This window comes from Leptopilina heterotoma, unplaced genomic scaffold (genome assembly GCF_015476425.1).
Source record: "Leptopilina heterotoma isolate Lh14 unplaced genomic scaffold, ASM1547642v1 Lhet_120, whole genome shotgun sequence".
Taxonomy (NCBI): domain Eukaryota; kingdom Metazoa; phylum Arthropoda; class Insecta; order Hymenoptera; family Figitidae; genus Leptopilina; species Leptopilina heterotoma.
The window spans coordinates 354,773-380,912 of record NW_025110838.1 but is presented as its reverse complement, the minus strand read 5'-3'; the positions used below and the strand labels follow the sequence as shown (position 1 = coordinate 380,912).

Below are 26,140 nucleotides of genomic sequence, written 5' to 3'. Positions count from 1 at the left end.
CTATTCCTACAATAAATAATCCAGTTGAAACATTTGGATCGACTAATTAGTTTGTGGGCAGCATAATATGCATGCATGTAAATATCAACGAAAAAAAAGTTATGCACCAGTTACAAATATATGCAAAAATAAACATATATATTATATATAATGCAATAATTCATACAATCGACTGAAATGTAAAATATAATTCTAATATGAATTCTATTCGACGATTTATTTAATATTTTTATTTATAAATTATTAATTTTATTTCATTAACTATTATTTTTAATTCATTAACTAGTTTTTTAATTCATTAATAATTAATTTTAATAATTAATTATTCATATTCATTCTTTAATTATTTTACTCAAAGAAGTAGTACAAAAATATTTTTCTTTCAAATATTTACCAAAAAGAAAAGTTGTCGAAAAATTTTTTTTTACTGTTAATTCATTCTTATTACTTAAAAAAGTAGAAAAATATTTTTCTTTCAAATATTTACAGATAAGAAAAAAAAAGTTATTGAAAATTTTTTAGACTGATAATTACCATTATTCAAAAAAGTAACGGAAAAATATTTTTCATTCAAATATTTACCAAGAACTGAAATAGAAAAAAAGAAAAACGTTATTGAAAATTTTTTTTGACTCTTATTAATTAATTCTTATTACTTCAAAAAAAATAGAAAAATATTTTTCTTTCAAATATTTACCGAATAGAAAACTAGAAAAATAAAAATAATGTTAATGAAAATTCTTTTTTTACTGATAATTAATTCTTATTACAAAAAAAAGTTAAGTATAGAAAAATATTTTCCTATTAAATATTCACCGAAAAGAAAAATAAAGAAAAAAAAAGTGTTCTTGAAAATGAAAAAAAATTTTTTTAAAAAAACTATTTTCTGATCATAATATAATTCCTTTCTTTTTTTCAGAGGTAAATATTTGCGAGAAAAATTGTACTTATCATTTTTGTATGACAATGAAGAATTTACGGTCTGATACTTTTCAGACAGTGTTGACAACATGACTCAATATGTCGTGCGCATAATTTTTATTTGTAAATGATACACAACAAGGTCTCAGAGATTTTCGTGAATATAACGAGAATTTAATTAAACATGTATATATTACGGGAATTATTAAAGTTTATATATCGTATGTATAATAAGACAAAGTCGTCACTCGACACACCTTCCAACATGAAGGGGTGTGACACCCGACGTCATGTAGAAATCAACTAATTGAATTGCGAATATCAAATAATGTAATAAGATTACACAAATGATGCATTTATCACATATAGATCATTTTTCTTTTTCTTTTTTTTCTTCTTTTTTTTTTGCCAAGTAGCAATTAAAAAAAAAAGGCAATTTACATTCTAAAAATAAGCAAAAACTACAATCAGGTTTAGCTTTAAAAGCTGATTTCCTAGATAGAAATTAAATCGATTCGAATTCATTATTTTCTTTTCTTTTAAAAAAAAATTGATACATTTTTTTTCAAAAAGAAATAAATCAAAAAACTTTCAAGTTTTATTTTTTACATTGAAAAAAAAATACTTCATTCAAGAACGTGATTACTTGTTTATTATTGAATAAATATTTACTTGAATAAATTGTATTTATTCATTGACTAACTAATAATATTTTATAACATTTAATAATTAATAATTTATCTCATTATTAGAAAATGTTACGCGCAAATTACAAAATTGAAACTATTTTCAAATATTTTAATGAAATTCTTCGACAGAATTCAATTATTTTTATGAAAAGTAAAATTCTTCGCACGAATTTAATTACTTTCAATACAATTTAAATAAATAAAAAATTCAATTATTTTTAAAGATTTTAATAAAATTCTTCGGAGCAATTCAATTAATTGAAAAAATTGTAATAAAATTTCTTGAAACAATTCAATTGTTTAAGTAGTTATTTTTAAAAATAATAAAATATTTCAGTAAAATTAAATTTCTTTTATATAAATAATAAGATTTTTTCAAAAGAATAATTAAATTCTATTCAAAAAATGTAATAAAATTCTTTGTAAGAATTTAATTATTTTAAACACAATAATTTTCATTCAATATTTTTAAAGAATTCAATTATTGTAAAAAATTTTAATAAAATTCTTCGAAACAATTCAATTATTTTCGTAAATAATAAAATTCTTTATAAGATTTCAATTATTTTTAAAAATTTCAATGAAATTCTTCTAAAAAATTTAAATATACTTTCAATTTTAATTACTCCAAAGAATTGAATTATTATTATTAAAAATTGTAATATCATTTTTTCGAACAATTCAATTAATGTAAAAAATTTTAATAAAATTTTTCGAAACAATTCAATTAATTAAAATAATAATTAATTAAATAAAAATAAAAAATATTAATAAAATTCTATATAATTGGTCGTTTATTTAGAAAATTATTAATTTTTGATTTAGCTAATAATCTATTTAGTAATTTTCTTAATATTTTCCTATAAAACAAAAAAATTTTCTGAATAAAATACAAAATTAATGAAAGTAATAAAAATATCGTCGTTCATTTTAATATTCAAAACTTCAAGAACATTTTGCAATTTAGTTTTATCTCTTTTATTTTATACTTAGAGTAATAGATAAAAGTAATAAATTTAGAAAAATATAAAAAAATATTTTATAAATAATTAAATACAGAAAAATTTAACCGATAAAATTAACAATCAAAAGAATCAAATCGAATAAAGTGTAATAACAGTTTAATTAAATGGAATTTTAAAGTTACATCTGAACACTTAAAGTTGATGACATAAGAACAAAATTTTCACTTTTTAAATGATCTTGACCTTCTTTTGTACGAATCGCGGTCAAATTCTTTTGGCAACTAATAAATTGTTTAATATTTTCGCGATTAATCAGCGTCAAGAAAATTTAAATTTGCTTATATGAATTTTAGTTTACCCATAACAATTATGTTTCTGTTGAGCTGAATAAATTTTAAAAAACAAAATATACAATTTTGTTGCCACTTCAAAAATTTCCATGAAAAAATTCCTTTAAAAATCATTAACGTATTGTAATTATATTTGTACTGTGCAGTTAAATAAATTTGTAATTGATTTCATACGATAAAATATAAACTTTCATTCTCTTTAATATTTAATTCTCATTAATACCTTTATTATGAAATTAATAAATAGCAAACAAATATTTGCAATAATTAAAATATTGTTTCTAATTTTTCATTAAATTCAAAAACAATAATTCAAAATAAAGAGTTTGAAAGAAAATTCATAAGTCCATAAAATTCGTAATAAAATAATTCATATTTATTTCTGCTTTAAAAATTTTTTAAATTGATTTAACAATCAATATACTATGTAAAATAGTTCGAAATATTTCGAATAAAGCAGGAAAACATTGTTGTACATATGATAATAATTCTATTTATTGCAAAGCCTGATAGTGACTAACGGTTTTGTGTTCGCATAAAATAAAAACATTTTGCAAAAAACTCTTTAGATTGTGAAAAAAGCCTATAAATAAATGTCTGATATTAAAGTATAATCCGAAGAAAAAGCTTATAGTGAAGAATCTGTTACAATCATTTTGTATAAATGACTCGATTGTGCAATTATTTTAAATTCTCGATTCAGCGATAATTGCATATATATCTAAATGTTAGAATTACGATTTTCCACAAAAAGAAGTAGTTTATCAACCTTATTGAGTCTTTCAAGGTAATCGAAACACTTTAGCTAATAAAGTATATACACAAGTTTTTTTATTCTAATGGATCATTAACGCACTAACTATGCAATCATAATTATCAAAATCACTGTAAAAACAGTAAAACAGAACAATTAAGTTGCATACAATTGTAAGCAATTGTAAACAATTGTAAACACTTTAAACAATTTAAACAATTTTTTATACAACAATATTCATTTTCGATTTGTTGCGAACGTGGTACAGAATGAAAATATCAGATAAAGAAATTATGATAAACCCTCAAATTTCTAAATTAACGATACATCAAGGAAGAAACCAATTTGTCACCACATGCTCTCTGACAAATGCTACACAAGTAAATTATATTGTTATGATGTACAGTAATAGGAACATCACAAGGACGATCTCTCTCGCATGCTCTTTCAAGAATAAGTATATAGTTATAACACTTGACAACATTACCTTGAAAATGATAACGACTCAAATCCACTATTAAAATACGGTTATAATTAATTGTTCAATTAATCTAAACAAATCGGAAAAACACAAGATTTATATTGACGGGAGGGAAAAAAAAGGAAATTGATTTCCTTGTTTCTAAACAACTTGTTCCTGCTGTAGGTGTAACCACACCTCCATTTATCCATGACAGAGTTACCGTTCATCCAATAGAAATATTAAAAAAAAATTATTACATCGATAATACGAAAGATCAATTTTCAGAACGAAAGAAAAGTTTGTTCTTGCTTTAAAAAGCATCATCGAAAATGAAAGTGCATCATTAGAGATATAAGGGAATCAGTAAAAATGTTGATTTTTGATTCATTAAATAAAATGCATCATCAAACATTTTGACTTTTGATTCATTAAATTCACCAAAAATTTTGAAATATGATTCATCAAATCAAAAGGAATCATACAAACATTTAATATTCCTAATCATCAAATTAATCTACATAAAAATTTTTGATTTTTGATTCATCGAATTAGATTAAGATACATAATTAAAAATTTTTGATTATTCATTGATTAAACCAAACTACATCATTACAAATTCTGATGTTTAATTGATCTAATCAAAATGCATCATCACAAATTTTGATATTTGATTCATCAAATTAAGAAATACCAATATAAATTCTGTTTACGAACAATTGTTAGGATAAAAATTGTTTACTGGTCCCAAACTATTGCTAGAACAATTCCAATTAATATCTGGGTCATCAAAATTAATTTAATTCACAATTCATAAAAAGTAACCACAGCCGATAATCAGCAGAAGATGAAAAACTATTTTTTGAACCAACTTTATGTTTTATTTGTTATCAGTTGTAAATAAAAAAATTATTTACTGTTCCTAAACAATGGCTAGAACAAAATCTACTCAAAAATATTTAAAAACAGGCAAAATTCCAGAAAAATTTTTATATTCCATACTATTTCCAGGTTTTCTATACCTTTTTCTAAATTCCATACCTTTTCCAGGTTTTCCAGGCTCTTTGGCAACCATGGATTAAAATACACCATAAAAAATTTTGATGTTTGATTCATGAAATCAAAGCAGAAAAAAAAGATGTCTAAAAAAATCTTTCTAGAAGAATGATTAGGATATGTTTTGAAAAGTTTTCTCGTTCCGTAAAAATCTTATCCTAACCGTTGTTACATTGTTTCTAATTGGAATAGTTATTAGTACAAGATTGCAACACGATTAGCACAGAAGAATTCTACTCACGACACAAATGGTACTATTCTAAATTGACCAGATAAATCTAACTCCGACATTCATAGACTTTTTTCAAGTAGAAAAAATGGAGTAAAAATACATTCCACGAAAAACAATATAGATTGATTTGTACTATTTACAAAGAAAAACATAATTTGTCATTTTTTATCAAGTGGACAATTGAAAAATTCAATTAAAAATGAAAACTTTCAGTAACGCATATTGCAAAATTTTTTAATTGGCTATCAGTTAAAAAATGACTGATACTTCAATCACTTTTAACTGATTTTAAGTGAAATTTCTCCTATCGAAATCGTTAGAATAGTCACTGAAAAATTAGTCAAATCTCACTGATTCAGTATTTTCGAAGTAAATTCTAGAACTAAATTCTCTCTCTAAATTTTTAGAATTTACTTCGAAAATAGTAAATTTTACTCAAGAAAACAGTAAAATTTGCAGTAAAAATAAACAGAAATTTCGTCTAGTATGAAAGGAGTCACGTAAATGAATTTCAATTCTCCCTCACCAGTATTTCTCCCACATATAATTTTTGATATGTTTGTCAATCAAAGAATCAAAACGACAGTTAGTGACGTCAACGAATATGAGACTTGGAAGTTATATACGATTCATTGTTTTGGATGTATGATCATTACATGGACACTTGGAGTACAGGAAGCGCATTACTTTTTAAGGCAATCAATGTATGTATGATGTTCATATTCTTTTCGAAAGGGTTGAATTATAAAAAAAAGAACAATGTTTGTACATTACACGCATACAAATGTAAGATTTGTGTATTATACACATACACATAGACAATTTCAATCAAATTGTTTGTATTCGATATTATTCTCGAGTCAACGCGTATGCCGAGGCTGCTGATTGAAAGTTTGAACATGTTCGAACATCTGTACGATCGTGTCAGGGTCGGTTGTCCACATTTGCTTCTCACGTTCTTTCGCACCCAAACACTGACTTTATGCAGTCAGTGCATTTTGACCTTCCTGAATGTTATGCATCACAATATCTCATGAGGCAGAAAAATTACCGTGCACTCATTTTTTTCAGACATGAAAGAAGACATGTAAGTCTTGAAGCAAAATTCATCAATATTCTGCAAAATTCATTTTATATTTTCACTATAACCACTAATAAAAAATTACGCTCATAATTAGAAAATTTCAAAACAATATTTTACTTTCAAATTTCGAAAATTAATAAAAGAAACTTAAAAGAAATATTTTAAAATAAAAAAGAATATTTGCATTTAGAATGTACACATTTGAATTACAGTATAAAAATATATTCTAAATGTAAATATTCTTTTTTATTTTAAAACAACATTTTAGGACGAAAAATAATAAATAATAATAATAATAATTCTATGTATACATATTGGGAAAAGAATTATAATGCAATATTTTTAAGTGCATAAAATTCTGAATCGCATGAGTGAATTTTTCAATAATGTTAGGAAGTTTTATGCAAGAAATATGTAAAAGTAATTGCAATAAATTATATTCTTAAAACCGCAAAATCATCATATTTTAGAAACTATTGCAAAACTATAATTTTTTTTTAATCATATGCCGTCAATTCTTTTTTCTTCTGCAAGGAGAAAAAAATCCAGACAAGTAGAAACTATTTTTACAGACTGAACAATTTTTTTTTTTTTTTTTTTGCAGGATATGTAAGATAGAAAAAAGGAATAAAAGAAGAATAAATTCCTATTTATGATTTTAATAAAAAAAAGAAAAAGATTCATCACGTATCTAATAATAGTTTTGATGAACTACTATATGGACTATAGATTATAAACTTGTAATAAAGTTTTAAAAATATTCGTGAGTATAAAAAAGTATAAATACATACAAATATTTATTCATAAAAGATATTTTTATTTCATATCTATCAATAAATATCTACAACTTTTTATCCTCTTATATCTGTCAATAAATATCCAACAATCTTTTTTGTCTTATATCAGACACATGTTGTCAAAAAAAATTATTTCAATCAAAAATTAGATTCAATAATCTGTAATCTCACTATAATCGAGTATACATAAATAATTATTATAAACAAACGATTATAAGTTTGTCCGAATATTTATTTACAATATTATATGTATTTTGATAGAGAAAAATTCCTGATTCAGAAAAAAAATTATTGATTCAAGTAAATATCTATTTACCAATAGTCAAAATTTTTTTGTTCTCTCTAAATAATCATTAGCAATTTCTGAACGTTCAAAAAGAACTAAATCTTTTACCGATATAAATATTTTCGAAAATTACTTACAGAGAAAAAAATATCACCTGAAACAACTAAAAATTTGGATAATATAGTAAAATTAGTAGTTGTTTAAGAAATATTTTCTTTTGATGATTATTTAGAGAACAAACAAATAATTTTGACTATTGGCAAATAAATATTTACTTGAATCAATAATTTTTTTTTATTCGGAATTTTTCTCAATCAAAATACATTTCATTATGTAAATAAATATTTTGATAAACCTGTAATTGTTTGTTTAAAATAATTATTTATTTATACTTGATTATATAGTGAGTTTACAGATTGTCGAATCTAACTTTTGATTGAAATAATTTTCTTTTTGATTTGTCTTGTCTGATATAAGACAAAAAAGATTCTGAACCTCTAATTTTTACTTTAATTTTCATTTTCGATTTCGCTTTGAAAGATTTTTTTACTTTCATTTGGACAGATTTTTATTTTCACTTTCATTTTAAAAGATTTCAATTTTTACTTTCATTTTCATGTTAACTTTGAAACAATTTTTATTTTCACTTTGTATCAAAGTGAAAGTGAAAATAAAAGTGAAAGCAAAATAAAAATCTATCAAAGTGACAATGAATAGAAACAATAAATAAATTTCGTAGATTTTAAAGTTTGATCTGAATATTCCGAACATAGGAAATTTTTCTAAACATTTTATAGAAATAGTAAAATATAAAAAATATAAAAAAATACCTTTATAAACAGAAAATATCAAAATAATAGAATTAAAACATTTGTAAAAGCCTAAAATAAACCGAAAATATTCAAAATACCAAATTTCGATTTTAGATAATCAAAAACCTAAAAAATTAATTAAAAAAAATAGCATTTCTCCTTGTAAATTCCCTGTTAAAGATTTATTCCCTCTTTCTAAAGTCACTGACCTCAAAAATGTTCAATACATTCTCTTCCAATCCATTCACGCAATTCTTTTAAAAGAGTTTATTCACTTTTTTTCTTAAATATCAAAATTATATCTGCCGAAAACTCATTCACTTTTTGTATCAAAATATATGCAGCAACTCGGTGTGTATATTAAAATCACCAGTGCGCGAGTACAATTTTCTATGTGGCGGTAAAAAAGAAAATATTAGGAAGTCTCATTATGATTACAATATTATATCGTTGCGTATTGGGAATGATAAATCAAGGACGTGTACAAATTGAAAGTGCATGCGAGATTAATCTGTAATTTCAGTTTGACGAATAAAGACTCTGCCTGTGCCTATTTGCATATTATTGCCTCTATTGGTCTCAATAAGTCGCGGTGTGCCGGTAGTTATCGTAAATAAGCCCAATCTACAATGACGAATAGAAATTATCGTTTTTAATCCACGGTAAAAGTTTTTCATAAAAATTAATCGTCTAAGTTTTAGTAATTATATTTAATTTATAATTTTTAATATATTTAAAAAAATTTTTTTTAAATAATTATTTAATATTTAGGTATTTTATATAATTAATTAAATTAATTAAATCAATAATCTCTTGCAATATTAATTTTAAAAGATAAATATAAATAAATATCTAAAAAATAATTTAAAATTTCTAACTAATATTTACTAGATAAACTTAAAAGAAACTAATATTACATTTAATAAAAATTAATAATAAATTGAATAGAAGTTAATAAAAATATTGTTTATTTGAAAAATAATTTTTTTTTAGTTTCTATTTTACTTTGTGCCACAGATGAATTCTTTCAGCACACCCGCTATATATGTGAATCTTTAGATTTATATGAAGTGAATTACACGATACAATTGCTCTGAGTGTTGGGGTGGGAAGTCACTTGAAGGATATCAAGGTTTAATCGACAGATACATCGTCACCTTATACATGTTACTTCACCTTTCTCATTAACGAAAAAATATGTCCAGCCTCTCTTATAAAACTGACGAAATTGTAAATTTTACGATCTTTACATAAACAAAAATTCCTTAATAAATAACGCTCTTGTCAAAAATAACTCTCCCAATAATCGTCCTCTCAAACAATCCCAAACTATTTTAAAAATTGCAAATTTCTCCCATCAAAGTGTCAAAATTACAACTATTAATAAACAATTGCAATCACACTTAATTAAATGCAAAATTTGATTTTCAAAAGTTTTAATTTTATTCAACTTTTAATTTTATTTACAATAATTATTTCCAATAATTTATTGATTCTCCAAAAATTATTGTAATTATTTCTTCATTCCGTACAAGCAGTATAAAATATAAATTGTTGCCTTTCAATAAAAGTACTAATTATGCTGCTTCTAATTTGTGCTAATTACTAAATCATCATTTACAAATAAAATAATAACATGCTAATGATCAGTAATTATGTAATCAAACAGCAGAAAAAAATCACGCAATCTCCTAAGAATTGATTTCACTTTAAAAGAAAAAGAATTTCGAGTTTTGTGAGTGCGGAATATTTTTTTTTTCATTTGCATTTAAATAAACAAAACAAAAGAGAAGAGAAAATTTTTTTTCTGGTGCAAAATAAAAATGAATTTAATAAATACTGAATATGTGGATTATTACCATAATTTTTAATGTCCATGCTCATGACTTATGCATTTACGCAATCTTTATAGTGATAAGACAATTTAAAATACATTTTGTGCACATTTTACACGGTGATGACCTTCGCCTTGCACATTCTACAAGGTCCAATATCTTCACACCTTGTTCGCGAGAATGACACTAAAACGATTAATTAATAATTTATTGCACTTTTCTTTTATGCGGCTATTTAATCTTTTAATTTTAAATGAACTAATCTAGACGCATGATTATTTCCGAAATTTTATTTGACATAATTATTTGACATAATTATTTGACGTAAAATCATTTAACATAAATTTCATTTAACATTAAATTTATTTAAATGAAATTTATGTTAAACGAATTGTAAGTCAAATGAATTTTATGTTAAATGACATTTAAGTTAAACAAATTGTAAGTCAAATGAATTTTATGTTAAATGAAACTTATTTAAATTGAAAGTGTCCATTGACTTTTACGTCAAATATGTATTATGCTAAATGAGTATTATGTCAAATCAAATTTATGTTAAATAAATTTTATGTCAAATGACTATTATGTCAAATAAGACTTCGCGAATATTTATAAGTCTCAACTAATCATTATAATTTGAGATTATTAATATTATTTATTTATTAGCAATATTTTAATCAAAAATTATATAGAGCAGTTTTTACTATTCATAAAGTAAAATATAAATTGCCTCGAATTTTTGCAGCAGATTTTACAATTTCCAAAGTATTTCACTAAAATTTGGAACATTCAAATTAAATTTTGTTATATCTCAAAAATTACTATGTACTTTGCGGAGGAAAAAAAATGATTTATTATTTGAGTAAGGAGGAGAATAAGTAGTAGAATTCTACAAGTAACCGGTTGTTAAATAAATTGCATATGTACTCTGAATTTACTTTAAGGCGATCCGGATACTTTCGTGTTTTTAATTAAAATTCGAGGTAAGTGCAGCAAAGGCAAGCTGCGGACTTGATTCTATCTCGAATTCGTCAAGTTGACTTAAGGTAGAAAAAGAGTTCGATGACTTAAGATTAGACGTTGAGAGTGACACGTTTATGTATATGATGCACGATATTACCTAATACTCTCCACTTTCTCCTTCGTTAAGCTACTTTACAAATTTTCGTTTCATTAGTTAAAATAACGAACAAAACTTTTGATTTATATTTACTCGGAGGAAATTTCTAATTTCCATCAGAATACTAATATATTCTCGTTTCATTAGCTTCACTCTGTGAAAATCCCTTAATTTCTTCTCTATTTTTACCACTCTAATTAAAAAAAAAATACCTTCCCATTTGATGAGAATGTGAAACAAGTGAAATTTTATCCGCGTATGGGAACAAATTGTCCAAAAAGAGACGAATTTTACAAAAATTACTCCATCAAAATTATTGCTTTCTACAATTATGGATTAATAAAAATTGTAAAAGCATTTTTCTGATTCAACATGGCATTAAATTTTTGTTTTTGTGGCAAAGAAAACTCCAACAATATACGGTAAAAAAAAGAGCGGAAGGCCTGGCAACGTTCAACGATCTCACATAACACCGAATTACTTCCTACGCTATTAGTAATGTCGTTGAATCGTGTAATGACACCTCAACAAAACACGCATTTGTGCTTCATTACACTTACATAACAACTCTCATATATATGCATCAGATAAAAATGAATCTCTTTTTCAGAAAGATTAAAAATTCCTTCCAGTGGAAGTTCAAAAATATAATTTCAACATTAATTATAGAAATTTAAGCTACACTCATTTATATAATAAAAAAAGAGAGAAAAAGCAAAAGAGAGAAACTATTACTCAAAACGAATAAGACTAATGAACCAGAGTCATAAAACTAGACATTAATGGATAGTAGAAAAAGGGTTTCGTTACCAATGAATTATGAAGACATTAATGGCACAGATTTTACAACTATAATACTAATAATAACAATAATTCAATCATTATCTTTGAATAATAGACGTGATGACAAAAATTAATCATAAATTTAAGAAAACAAAAACAAAAACTCAATTAAATTACTCTAAATTTGAATTAGTAGAAATTGAGTCACTAATTCATATTCTAAATTTGAATTAATGACAGGCTTTTTCCTTTTAAATTGGAAAATTTTACTAATAAATTAGTAGAAATTACCATTTATTAGTAAAATTTACTAATTTAAAGGCAAAAGTCACTCATTAAAATTAGTAAAAATTATTACTAATTCAAATTTAGAAAGTACCAATAAATAGTAAAATTTTATTAATTGTCATTAATTTTTATAGATTTTTCCCGATTTTAATTAGTAAAATATGACTAATTGCTTGAAAATGGTTATTAATTTTTTCCTGCTTTTAAATAGTGAAATATGACTAATTGTTAGTGAATTTTTATATTCTCTCTAAATTCGAATTAGTAAAAATGTTTACTAATTTAAATTAGTAAGTAACTTTTTGTTTTTAAATTAATAAATTTTACTAATAAGTAGCAATTTTTAATACTTAATTAGTAAAACTTATTAATTCAAAAGCTAAAAGTCACTAATTCAAATTAGTAAACATTTTTGCTAATTCAAATTTAGAGAGTTCACTAATCACTAGTCAAATAATTCACTAGATAAATTACTAACATTCTACTAATTACATATTATAAGATTTATAGAGAAATAGTAAAAAATTTTACTAATTCTAACTCGTTTTCAATAAAACTTTAGTAAAAATTTAGAATTCGTAAACAAAGAAGTAAAAATTAGTAAATATTCTGTCTAAAGTAAATTAATTATTCAATTTTCACTAATTTAGAATTTGAAAGTAAAAAAAAGATAAATGTTACAAGCAGTGAAAAGAATAAATAAACCAAATAAATATTGAAAAATAATAACAAACATTTCTCTAAATCTGAATTAGTTAAAAACAATTAATTGTTACTAAAATCTTGCCTCATTTTTTGCTTCAAAAATTATTAAAAAATAACTAATTATTAGTAGAAAATAATTAATTATTATTAGAATATAATCAATTATTAGTGAAAATTAACTAATTATTAAAAAAAAATAACTAATGAATAAAATAACTAATTATATTATTAGAAAATATTGAATTATTAGTAAATAAACTCTCTAAATCTGAATTAGTAGAAAGTTACTAATGAAATGATGAAAAGTTGTCCACCAAATGATTTAGTAATAATTTTACTAACAATAAGTGAAACTTGACTAATTCCTAGAATTAGAAAATTCTAGTAGAATTTTACTAACAATTAATACAACTGTTTTATTAATAGCTGATAAAAAATATTCACTAATTTATTTACTAAATTAGATGATTAGCAATTAGTAAAATTCTACTAAAAAATAGTAAAATTTTATGAAGAGTTATTTATCTATGTATTTCTTTAATAGAAATATTACTTTTTCAATCAGTCCCTGATTTTTTACTACTAAATTACTCCCTAAAACTGAATCAGTGAAATTTGACTGATTTCCAGAGACTATTCTCACGATTTCAATCAGTAAAATTTAACTGAAAATCAGATAAAAATAATTGAAATATCAGTCATTCCTTACTGATTACCCAGTTTATAAATAACTGAAATTTTTAAATTGTGTCATACTAAACTTTTCAGTCACTTTTTAATCGGCCAATCAGTGAAAAATTATTTATATTTCAATTATTTTTTAACTTATTTCAGTGAAATTTCACTGATTTAAATCAGTGAACATTTTTTTTTAAAAGTTAAACTATATTTTAAGGCTAAAAAAACTATATTTTAAGGCTAAAAAATTATATTTTAAAGATAAAAACTTTCATTTTAAACTTTAAAGTAAAAAATGCTATTTTAAAGCAGTAACGAGTATTAGTATAGCAGAAATACTAATTATTCAATTACAAATAACCGCCCGAGGGATTAATTAGACAAAAAAATTCTTTGTCTTTTTTTAAAATTCTTATTGCATTTATGGGAATCCATCAAGAATACTAAAGAAGCGAACAAAATATATAGCCTGAAGCAAATTTTTATTTTGAATTTTACTTAGAAAATTTATCACTTGCGATAAATGCTATACCTTAATTATTATGTCATTATGACTTCTCTTTATTTCAAGGGAACAATCAATAATTACACTAAAAAGTACATAAATATGAAGTAACCTTCCACTTTATAATATATCTGACACGTTTTGTGGCTAAATCGGGTGCAAGGCTAATCTTATTTCTCTCTCTCGTTATATACAGAAATGGAAAACCACAAGAGATGATGGTGGCATTTGAAGATCCGCATAAACACTAGACGCGAAACAAAGCAATAATCATTACGTTCTTTTTTTTACTATCACCGAGACGAAATGGAAACAAAATTATCTCACTGCATTTTTATTTCTCTTATCTCCTACCTATTTCAATTTTTTCCATTAATTGTAACAAATTATTTGTATTTTACATAATTCATGCACGTAACAAAATTGACGTAAATTACATAAATTAATTTACGGTAAAATTTTTTTAAAATAATTTTTAATACCAATATTTTTTCAATATAAGTTTTTTTAACATTATAATTTCTTTCAACATTAATTTCTTTTTCATTTATTTATTTTTACCATAATTGATAAATTATTTATTAAAATTTATAATTCTACACTTTTGCAAATATATAAAAGTTTTGAGAAAAATTTACAAACTTGATTCTACAAAACGAAACACGTTTTAGTTGCGCAAAAGAATAAAATTAACATCCACAATATAAAAAAAAAAGTTTAAACAACATATCTCCTATCTTAAAAATTCAATATTTTACATACTAACAAAATTTGACCCTCTATCGATAGACGAAATGCCAAAGACACAAAATTAAATCTAAATCTGACAAAATTATGAAAATACAAACAAGTGATGGCACAATTGGAAAATGTGCATTAAAATTCAATCAAAGTGTCCCAACTGTGAAGAAGATTTGGAAACAGAGTTTTTTTCTTCATCCAAAGCGACAGGAATAGAATTTTTAAGGGGACTCCGTTTTATGTTAAATGCGTTTAAGATTTGGTAATGCCTCGATGTTGTAATTATTATTGCCCTGATTGTAATTTATTGGCTCGTCGCTTGTCTTCAAAAATAAAAAAAAAAAATACAAACACATTAAATTGAAATCACTTTAAAATTAAAATAAACTGTGATTATGTTTAACTACTTTGTCTTTTTGAAAAGTGATTATTATAACAGATAGCTGTACACAAAGGAAATAAATAATATTCAATTATTTATATTAATTTCATTAATTAAATTACTATTATGATATTAATTTTGTTATTAAATTATTATTAATTATTATTAAATATTATTCAATATTATTAAATTACTGTTAATGAATTACTTTTGTTAATTAAATTATTAAATTAAGCACTATTACAGGGTTGCCACAAATATTAATTTAATTAATTAATTTAATTAATTAATTATTAATTACTTAATTTTATTTTTCCCTGACTTTTCCATGATTTCCAGACAAAATTTTCACTTTTTCCCTGACCCTAAAGAATATTCTGATTCACACTAAAAATTATTAGATACTCAAAAAAATGTTCTACTATATTTACGTACACATTTCTTTAATTGTAAAATTATTCAAAAACATCAATAACTTCTTTTTTAAATAAATATTTAATCATTATTATTTTTCTGTAGGAATTAAATTTCCATAATATTTAAACAAATATTTCAATTATTTACAAAAATCCTTTGCAAGAATTCAATTATTTTTACAAGCAGTAAAATTTATCAAAAAAATTCAATTATTTACAAAAAAATGTAATAAAATTCGTTGCAATAATTCAATTATTTTCATAAATAATAAATCGATTATTCGATAATTTATTTTTAAATCAATTTTTATTAGAAAATTCTACAAGAATTCAATTATTTAAATTAAAAAATAATTAATTTATTGAATAATTGAATGTTTGTTAAAATTGAATTCTCATAGAGAATTTTATCAAAAAATTTTTAAATAATGGAATTTTTTTGACAAATTTTAATAAAATTTTTAAGAAAAATTACATTTTTCGAGGAATTTGATTAAAATATTGTATTAAAAATAATTAAAATCCTGCGATGAGTTTTATTATTTATGAAAATAATTGAAATTTTCCCAAGAATTTTATTAAAATTGGTCCAAAAAAATATTTGAATTTCTGCGAAGAATTTTATTACTTTTGAAAATAATATAATTCTTACAACGAATTTTGTTTAAGTTTATAAAAATAATTGAATTGCTGTGAAGCATTTTTTGATTTATATAAATAATTGAATTCTTGCAACGAATTTTATTCAAGTTCATAAAAATAATTGAATTCTTGAAAAGAACTTTGTTAAACTTTTTTAGATAATTGAATTCTTGGGACAAATTTTATAAAAATCTTTTTAAATAATTGATATTTTTCAAAAAATTTTATGAAATTTTGGATTTTAAATAATAGAATTTTTGTGAAATTTCATTACTTACGAAAATAATTGAATTATTTCGAAGAAATTTCTTAAAAATTTTGTAAATAATTGAATTCTTGTGAAATTTTGCCAAGAATTTTATTAAGATTTTTAGAAATAATTGAATTTTGATGAAGAATTTTATTATTTATAAAGATAATTGGAATTTTGACGAGAATTTTTTTTTAATTTTTGAACTTAATTGAAATTCTGCGAAGAATTTTTATAACTTTTGAAAATAATTGAATTTCTGGAATCATCTGTAACTTTTCCAAAATTAATTTTTTTTAGTATTTTTAACTAAAATTCTTCTATCAATCTAGTATTTATGAAAATTGTAAAAATTATTCATTAAATAATTTATAAGTCATAATTTTATGATAGTTCTTAAAATATTCATTTATTTAAAAGGAAATTATTGTCAGAAAAAGAAAAAATTGAAGGTTTTGTATTAAAATTCGTGGTAATTTCATAGTTTACGAGTCAAACAAAAAAAAAAAACATAAAAATTTAGTTTTCTCATGAATTTTAAAAATTCAATTTTTTCCAGTACTTTTAATAAAAATCTCTGACTTTTCCCTAAATTTCCCTGACTTCCTCAACCTGTGGTAACCCTGTATTATTACATTAAAAAAAATTTATTTGATTCAAATAACGAATTACTTTTATGAAATAAATATTTAATTGAATCAAATAAATTTAATTTAATTTTTTTTTCAGTTTATTATTTAATATTTATTTGTTGAACCGTTTTATTCGAAATAAATGAATAATGCGAAGGCCTATAACGTTTTTTTATGTTCAAGAATTTGTTGCTATGCATCATAGATTACTAATTAAATATAAAACAATTCAATAAACAGGAGATAATTTTTAAACATTTCAAATTTAAAATTAACAAAAAAAACAAGAATTTAAAATAAAAAAAGATGATAAAGGAACGAAGCTTTGCAACAACAACAACAACATTAGAAATGCTAAGAAGACCAAAAACGAATGATAATGTTTTCTACACATGAAACAAATGCAAACGATTTTAATTGATGAAATGAAAATGATTGATACGAAAAGAGAATTGAATGCAACATCCAATCGAGGTGCTCGCTCACTCCTTAATGAAGACTATTAAGTTATAGCCTTTCAGCTTTGTCGTTGTGAGCTTAAATTGACGAGGTCTAATGTAGGGTCACGCGCTCTTCGGCCAGGGTCAATCCAGTTGAAATCATTTAACTCGGTAACATTCGTCGGTGAGATATCGATGCGCGGTCAGTCAATGATTAAAAGTAATTTCAATGCTCAACTCACACTTTATAAAAAAAAAAGAATAAAAAAAAATCACAAGGACAATTAGGTGCCGTTTCTTACCCTTAATGTACATACAACTCTAAATCGAAACGTCATATGAGGAAACAGTGAAGGTTTCGTTTTATCATTTTTCCGGTAACACCTGATCAACCAACAAAACTAATCAATAACCCATACAAGTATAACGTCAATGGAATATATTTAAATTCTCATTAAATTATGCTTAAACTATTAATTGACAAAATGAATAAAATATATCAGGAAATGTTATTTAATGCGCCTTGTCCTTCATAAAAGTCTTCCTACTTCTTTTCTAAAACTTCTAAAACCAAATTTTAACAAAACTGGATCTTCGCTTTTGTCAATAAGATGAGTTTCACAATTTATGTAACACACGATAATTTTTACACTCTCACGATGAGAAAGTATTTCGAAATACTACAAAAGCTTATTTTGGAACAATTTTTGATGACAGGGAACAAAGAACACACTAAATTGATAGTTAGGAAATTCTACGGATGACAGTGCATATGAAGATTTAGAGATAGAAGCACGTGAAACTTGTTGTGTTAATAAATATGTCAGCGAGAGCGAGTCTTTCTGAAAACAGAATACAAATAAAGACAAAGGTATGCGTTAACCTAGATTGTATTTTACCCTGCAGGCAAACTTAACTAGTGAACTCACTTCTCGCTTTTATGGTGACTCCTATAGCCTCGTTCGCCATGACATATGAAAACAAAAACAACAACAACAACATTGGAGTGAAGAGCTTGAAAACCGGAAACGCCGGAATTTAACGAGTTCGGATACTGGGTCTCGATAGTTGTACAAATTCCTCAACTTCTTGTTCAGGAAACTTTCTTCCTTTTTACCCCGAGACTTGAATAATTCCACGAAAACCTTTTCCTTCAAACCTTTTGCTACTTTAAACAACCACCTACTTACGAACCGTTCACTGCAACTTCTGCTTACAACACTTATAGCAAAATACAAAGTAAAAAGAAAATCTTAATTCTCAAAAATCGGTTACGAAAATAAAGATTATTTAGATGTACTATAAATGATGAATTAAATTCCAGTTTTACTTTACAAACAGTAAAAACTACTTCAATATTTTGTTTTATAAAACAATTCCCTAATTAATAATTTTATCGAAAACCCTTAAGAAGAGTCAACCTAAAAAACAAAAAGGTGTGTAACCTTTTTGTTTTTTAGGTTGACTCTTCTTAAGGGTTTTCGATAAAATTGGTGGGAATTAATTAGGCAATTGTTCCGCAATCATAAAAAAATATTACGAAACAGAAAGTGTCCTGCATTAAAAATAAAGTCAATAATGATTTACCAGAACCAAAAATACAACATAAACAATATGAATCATTAACTCAATGCCAACATCCCTTGTGGAAATCTACCCAAGGTCCCATATGTCTGCATTTACGTCTACCACTTCTTGACAACAACTTAATTGGAATTCATATACACATCACAATCTTTAATCGCAAACACCTATCGATTAAAAATCATTAAATTCAATAATAATATTATTTCTCCATATCCGTCATTACAAGCAACTGAAAAAAATTCTATACTTCTTTTTAAAGAAACCAGGATTTACCTGCGATTAAAAAAATCCCATCAGTCAATAAAAAATTTATCCAAGTTTAAATCTTCTATTTGCAAGACTTCACTATATATACAATATAGATCAAAGAGATACGAACTGTACATGTTTTATCAGCAATTTTCCTTTCACATAAAATAAATTTTCTTATATTCCGCGTGAAAAAAATTCTATTTTCCAGAAATTTACAATTCGAAATGCCCTTGAGTCCTTTTTTTTAGTCACTTCCACTATAATCTCACAATTTTTATTAGTTTGTGACATGTTTTTTAGCGACAGAGAATGAATTTGTCTGAGTGTAAATGCGTGATCTGGTGCAAAAGTGCAAAGAACTCACAGGTGCAAGGACACTTCACATCAAAACGATGAGAGATTATATTATGAAACAGGTGCGCACATATTCTGATAATAGAAATAAATTTGTAAATTATAGTCCAATAAATGAAGTATTATAAATTATATAAAAACGTTTCAAAACAAATCGCACTTTTAAAAATGAATCACTTTTTTATTTTGAATCACTATCAAAATTTCTGTGTGTATCTCAACTACTTTATTTCTACTATAAAGTTCAACTAATTATCATAAAAATTTTTTTTTCTCTCTTTTAAACAACTATCAATAAGGAGTCGCTTCTAAATGTTTTGATGATAAAACTGGAATTTCTTCATCAGATAAAATGCAGTTATCTATGTCAAGGTCATATATGATCATATTCCTTTGCATTCACATATGCCTTGACAAAATATCAAAGTATGTAAATGTTAAATATTTAACATTCATAACAAGAAATACTTTGTTTTTTGATTAACCAACACCTGAAGTATTTATGTTTAATATTGTATTGTAATAATGTTATATATGGCGTCATGAATAATTTCGATCTGAATATTCGACTCTTGCATCACTATAAGAAGATCAATAAAAGTCCAATTGTTCAAGTCGTCGAAAAATAAATATCTAAATAAAAACTTTTTTTTCTTTTTGGATTTGGAAAAAAGAAAGAAGACAAAAAATTTTGTTTATCTATAAGTTCCTTTCGAAATAGCCAGAATATTCGACTTCTTGTGTGACTGTTTTCAAAATGAGAGAAACGAATTAAGATCAAGGACCACTATACGTGAAATAACTTTGCAATAATCTAAGATGATTTGACATCTGACGAAATGAGTTCACAAAAATGCTGTAGGCAATTTAGACAAACGAGTTAATTTTAGAATTTTTATAATGTCAATTCAAGATTAAAAAAGGATATATTTCAATAATTAGAAAAAATTGATTGGGAATGTCTGAAATATGTAAATTTCCTTAATATCATCTTCAAGGTTCAACATTCAACAATAGCAATCAAAAAGTCTATTTTTCTGACCCACATCAATTTTTTCCTTTTTTATTGACCATCAGTTTCTAAATAGACGATAATTCACAAAAAACTTTTTCGAATTAAATTAAACTCCATCCGAAAACAATATTGAATAAAAAATTATTGAATAGCAACTCTAAACAATTGAAACTTCAAAAAAAATTGAAAAGTGTAAAACTAAAAGACAAAATAAAACTAAGACATAAAAAATTTAAAATAAACGGAATAAAATGTTTTCAAGAAATGTAACAAAAGATTAAGTATTCGTAACTAAACAGTTACATGTATGTAAACGCTAAAATAAACGGTAACGAAATTCTGATGCATACTAAGTGCCAAAGAAATATTATTAGTATTCGACCGGCAAACCGGATTTAAGTTTAAAGAATGTCAGGTAAGTGTTGAATAGGGGTACTTATAAAAAGGCGATCAGATCAGTTAAATATCGTTATTCAGTTTCATAAACGACCTTCAAAGAATATGATCGTCCTCGATAGGTTACCAAGAGAAGGCTATCGCTGTGAATCCAAGCAAAAAAAAAGTTATCCAAATGAAAAATTAACCAAAACAAAAGTTTGGTTAAAGTTACACAAACAAAAAATTATCCAAAGCAAAAGTTAGCCAAAAAGAAAATTATCCAAAGAAAAAGTTACCCAAAGAAAAAATTACCCAAATAAAAAATTAGCCAAACAAACCTTTTATGCTTCTAATTATAATTTTCCATAACTTCCAACATTAGACATCCAACAATAACAACATTACGTAAAAATAATAAATTACAAATTTTTCTTTACAAACTCAACTTCCACAGCAACAATTTTTACAATGTTAACAAATAGTGTGCACTAAAGATTTCCATTTATTGCTATTGAAATGGAAAGTACAATCGAATGTAAAATTTATGTTAAATTAACGATAATTTTATCCAGAAAACAGGGATTAATAAATGTCATGTTTTGCGTGAAATGTCAATAGAAAATGATGAGTACACGCCGAGGCATCATTCAAAGAAACACACCATGTACTTTTCCAAAGAATTCAAATATTCCTTAGAAAATCATTCTCATAAATAAGATCAGAAAACTTATCTTCAATTATAATTTTTAACTATCCATTTACAATAATAATATTTTCTTCACATCTTTTTCAATATATTTTTAGTACAAAAACATTTGCTTACAGAAATTTTTAACACATGAATGAAGAATAAAGAGTACAGAATAAAGAATAAATAAATACAAAAAACTAAAAATAAATTCGAGAGGATATTTATCGTTTTTAATCTTCTTTACATCAGACACAAGACGAGTATTGCGTATAGAAAACGTCGCTTGCAATGATTTTTCTTTTACAACAATTTTTCAAAGACAAATGAAAACTTGATGATAGTTATGATTCAAGTTATGTATTTATTTATGACAGGTGAATTATTGCAATAATATATTGAAAGAAACTTATCTGGAACGTTCTAAGTTCAATCAACCCGAGAGAAATGGTTGTGTGCACGTGATGCAATAATGCATATGGACAAGATCATGGGTCTGATTTGCCATAATAGCCATCCAACAAGAATCGAAAATTCTTTTCAAATATTACGAAGGAGAAGAAAATTATAACCCAAAAGTCAAACCTACTCTTCCAATACTCAGCTGCCCTGTAATTTTTATACTCCAATTTTCAAACCACAATTGACAAATGAGTCCGATGCAAAAAATAATAAAAGAAGATCATTATTTATTCTTTTTTTCGGAAATAAAAAATGTATTTTTAAGAGAAAAGAAAAGAAAGAGAAGAAAGAGAAGAAAGAGAAGAAAGACAGCATAAAAAAGTTTACACAATCGCAACATGAATGAAGAAAAAATAGTACAACGCAATTATTCCCTTTCAATAAAGGCTACCAATAATTTTTATAAAATTCAATAACCCTCAATCAAAAATCCATCAACATGCTAACGATAACAATGTAAATATTATTTCCCAAAAGGAATAAATACACAATGACAATTTAATGGATTTTTGTGGTAATCCAGAAACGATCAATTATAAAACTCGATGCATTATTTGATTAAGCCAAATGAAAGATTTTCCATCATCAATGGCAGCGACAAAAATTATATGTAATAAGGTACTTAAAACGAATGAATCATTGGATTACGCTTTCAACGACGGCTCATGAATCTAAATGAATTCGATAATATTTGTAATAAATTAAAAACGAAGAAGCTACTTAAAAAAATGGCATACGTGGATTAAAATTAAAAACGAAACCATGTTCAAAAACCCGCATCTTTTTTTTCAGCAAACAAAAGATACAATACAATAAAATTTTTAATCCCAACCTAAAATTAACGATAAAACTTATAAATAAAGCACAAATCATGAAAAACGAAGTACCAATCATATAAACGAAACATACCAAACGAGAAAATAAAACTCAACTATAATTTACAAAAAAAAGAGACCGATCATCATGCTCTGAATAACAAACCATAACGATAGCGTGATCATTTCGCGTATGAAATTCAATCACTTTGATTAAATTAGTACAATTAATTAAAACAAAACCATTAATTAGTCCTTCCTCGATAATTTTCTGAATATTAGGAATTAAGACAAGGTCACAAATATGCGTTTTCTAAACAGTAGAAAATCACAACAGTAACAGAAAAACGACTTACAATATACAAACAAAATAATGATCCTAATACATTAGGTTAAATATTCATTATCATTTATAACAATCAGTCATAAAAACTTAAAAATCTCAATTAAGAGACTAATTAGAAAATTGCACAATGAAAATAATTAGAACACTTAACCGCAGGAGAAAATACAAATATTGAATCGGAATTGCCTTTAAGCATTCTCTATCGAAATTGCTTAACAACTTCTCAGAATCAACTGCATATTTGAAATTTACTGAATTATTTTGACATTGTTCCATTTAAATTGCAACCAATTTTTGTATACAAAATGGAATTTCGATTACGAGTCTTAATCATCATAAAAAATTTTGTTTCTAAAACAGGAAAGCATAAAAATTCTTTAAAAGTCCGAAAATTCTTAAAATCAATCTATTTTCTGTTTAAGGTCCTAAAACAAAAAAAAAATGTTCATTTTAAATTCTGCCATATAATTAAAAATTGGCAAAATTTTATTATACATAAAAATACGATTATAAATGTAATAAAAATTCGGTTAAATAAAAATTCCCAAAGAAGTCCAAAAAAAATATCCTCAAGTTTTGAGTGTTCAAATGAAATTTCCGCTTTATGAAAATAAGAACTCAAACCCCATATTTATAACCTGAGATAAACAAAAATACATTAAATTTAGAATAATTTATGCGTTGCAAACAAAATTTTTTAAGTCAAAGGTAAATATTGTTTCTAAATAAAAAAAAACCCAACCACTTTAGTCGCACAAAAGGTCAACAATCCGCAAGAGGAAAAATAAGATGTTTTAACTTTCCGCGCTCGCGATTTGCAACGCGAAGAATCTACAAGCAGCTAATCAAGGCAAATGAATACATTGATAACTGCTTGCCGTGAGTTGTAAATGTCCCTGAAGCAAAAGATTAAAGCTCCGTTTAAAAAAATACCATTTTCCTACAATCCTCTTAATTATGTAAATTTTCTATTTAAAAAAAAATCTGCATTGGAAAGTTCCACGCGAGAAACACTAAATATATATTTTTCTTTCATAACTTTAATATTACACAAGACTTAAATGCCGGTTTTAAAAAACTTAATAATCACCAACACAACACAAATTATAAACTAAATTTTTTAAACCACAGCATTCGAATTTTAAATCCTTTTCAAAAAAAGAAAAATTCTTTCTTTTGGTTCAAATAAAAAAATCTATTTCAATACACACGTATTCCACTTTAGTGGAGTCCCCTCTTAATCGCAGTAAAAAGTCCACTAAATCGGAGTTGCTATGTATTCAAAAAATTATTTGAATCTAATTGACGATTTTTCAATCAAGAAAGGAATATTTATCAGAAGAGAAAAGCAGTAGACAAAGACTTTGTTTACCGAAAAGAAACTTTTACTTTGCAAATTAAAAAACATGTGACACGTAAAAATATCCAAGAGAGACTTCTCTCTCTCGTCTTTGCAAGTTACCATGTTTCAGGGCCAAGAAAGTTGCGAGCATAAAAAAGTTAAAATGTTATGATCGTGGCTAGTGTAAGTTTGCCTGACTAAAGGTGCTCTCGATTACAGAAATCGGTTCTGAGAAAATACACACTCTCATAAAATGGCTACCTGCAAAAAAAATGCATCACTTTACTCGCAACAACGTTAATCTTTTGCTTCCTCATGTAAATTTTAATAATACGAGAAAGTATCGAAATTCAAACTATCACTTGGATGCATTAATTCGAAAAATCAAAAAATTGAAAAATCACCAAAAAAATACAAAGATGGACAGAAAAAAAAATTCGCCATATATAGAAAAATATATAAATATATTTGTATATTTTTTTACTGTATATATACTTGTAATTAACACGTGTCTGTATCTGTAGTTAATTGCAACTAACGATAAAAATATTTTTGTTGTTCAAGAAAATTGTTTACAACCTCTTCCGTTATTTTTTCGACGAATCTAACGTTCCATAGTTATAAATTTTTTAAAAGATTATTAAAACTTGTTTACATGAAGATATATATGACAATGAGAATGAAAAAACGAAACATTATATAAAAATTTATGGAAGCTGAACTAAGAAGAACAATAAAATTTAGTAAATCATTTCGAAGGTTGAGTTACAATGCAAAAAAAACGAACATTTGTCAGTTTTTTAGTTATCACTCATCACAATCTTAAGTTCAAATTGTCTTTTAAAAGTTAAACTATCCTTGTGCACTTGAAGGTTAAATATAACATCAAAATGTAATAATTTTTAAAAAAACATTTTTTTATTTTCGCAAATTTTAAAAACCTTGAATTGAGAGGAAGTAGAGAAAAAAAGTTACATTTATCTGAATTTAATATTAATGTCTAAAATTTTAGTACCTAATCGATTGAAATTTCGTTAGTTTCAAACACAAGAGATTTTTAAATTTCATATTATATTTA

General features: G+C 24.6%; 1 protein-coding gene across 2 annotated transcripts in view; it reads right to left on the bottom strand.

The window, feature by feature from the left end:
- Nucleotides 1-26,140, bottom strand: part of LOC122510787 — a 171,377-nt gene that overhangs the window by 142,173 nt on the left and 3,064 nt on the right. The window lies entirely within an intron of this gene.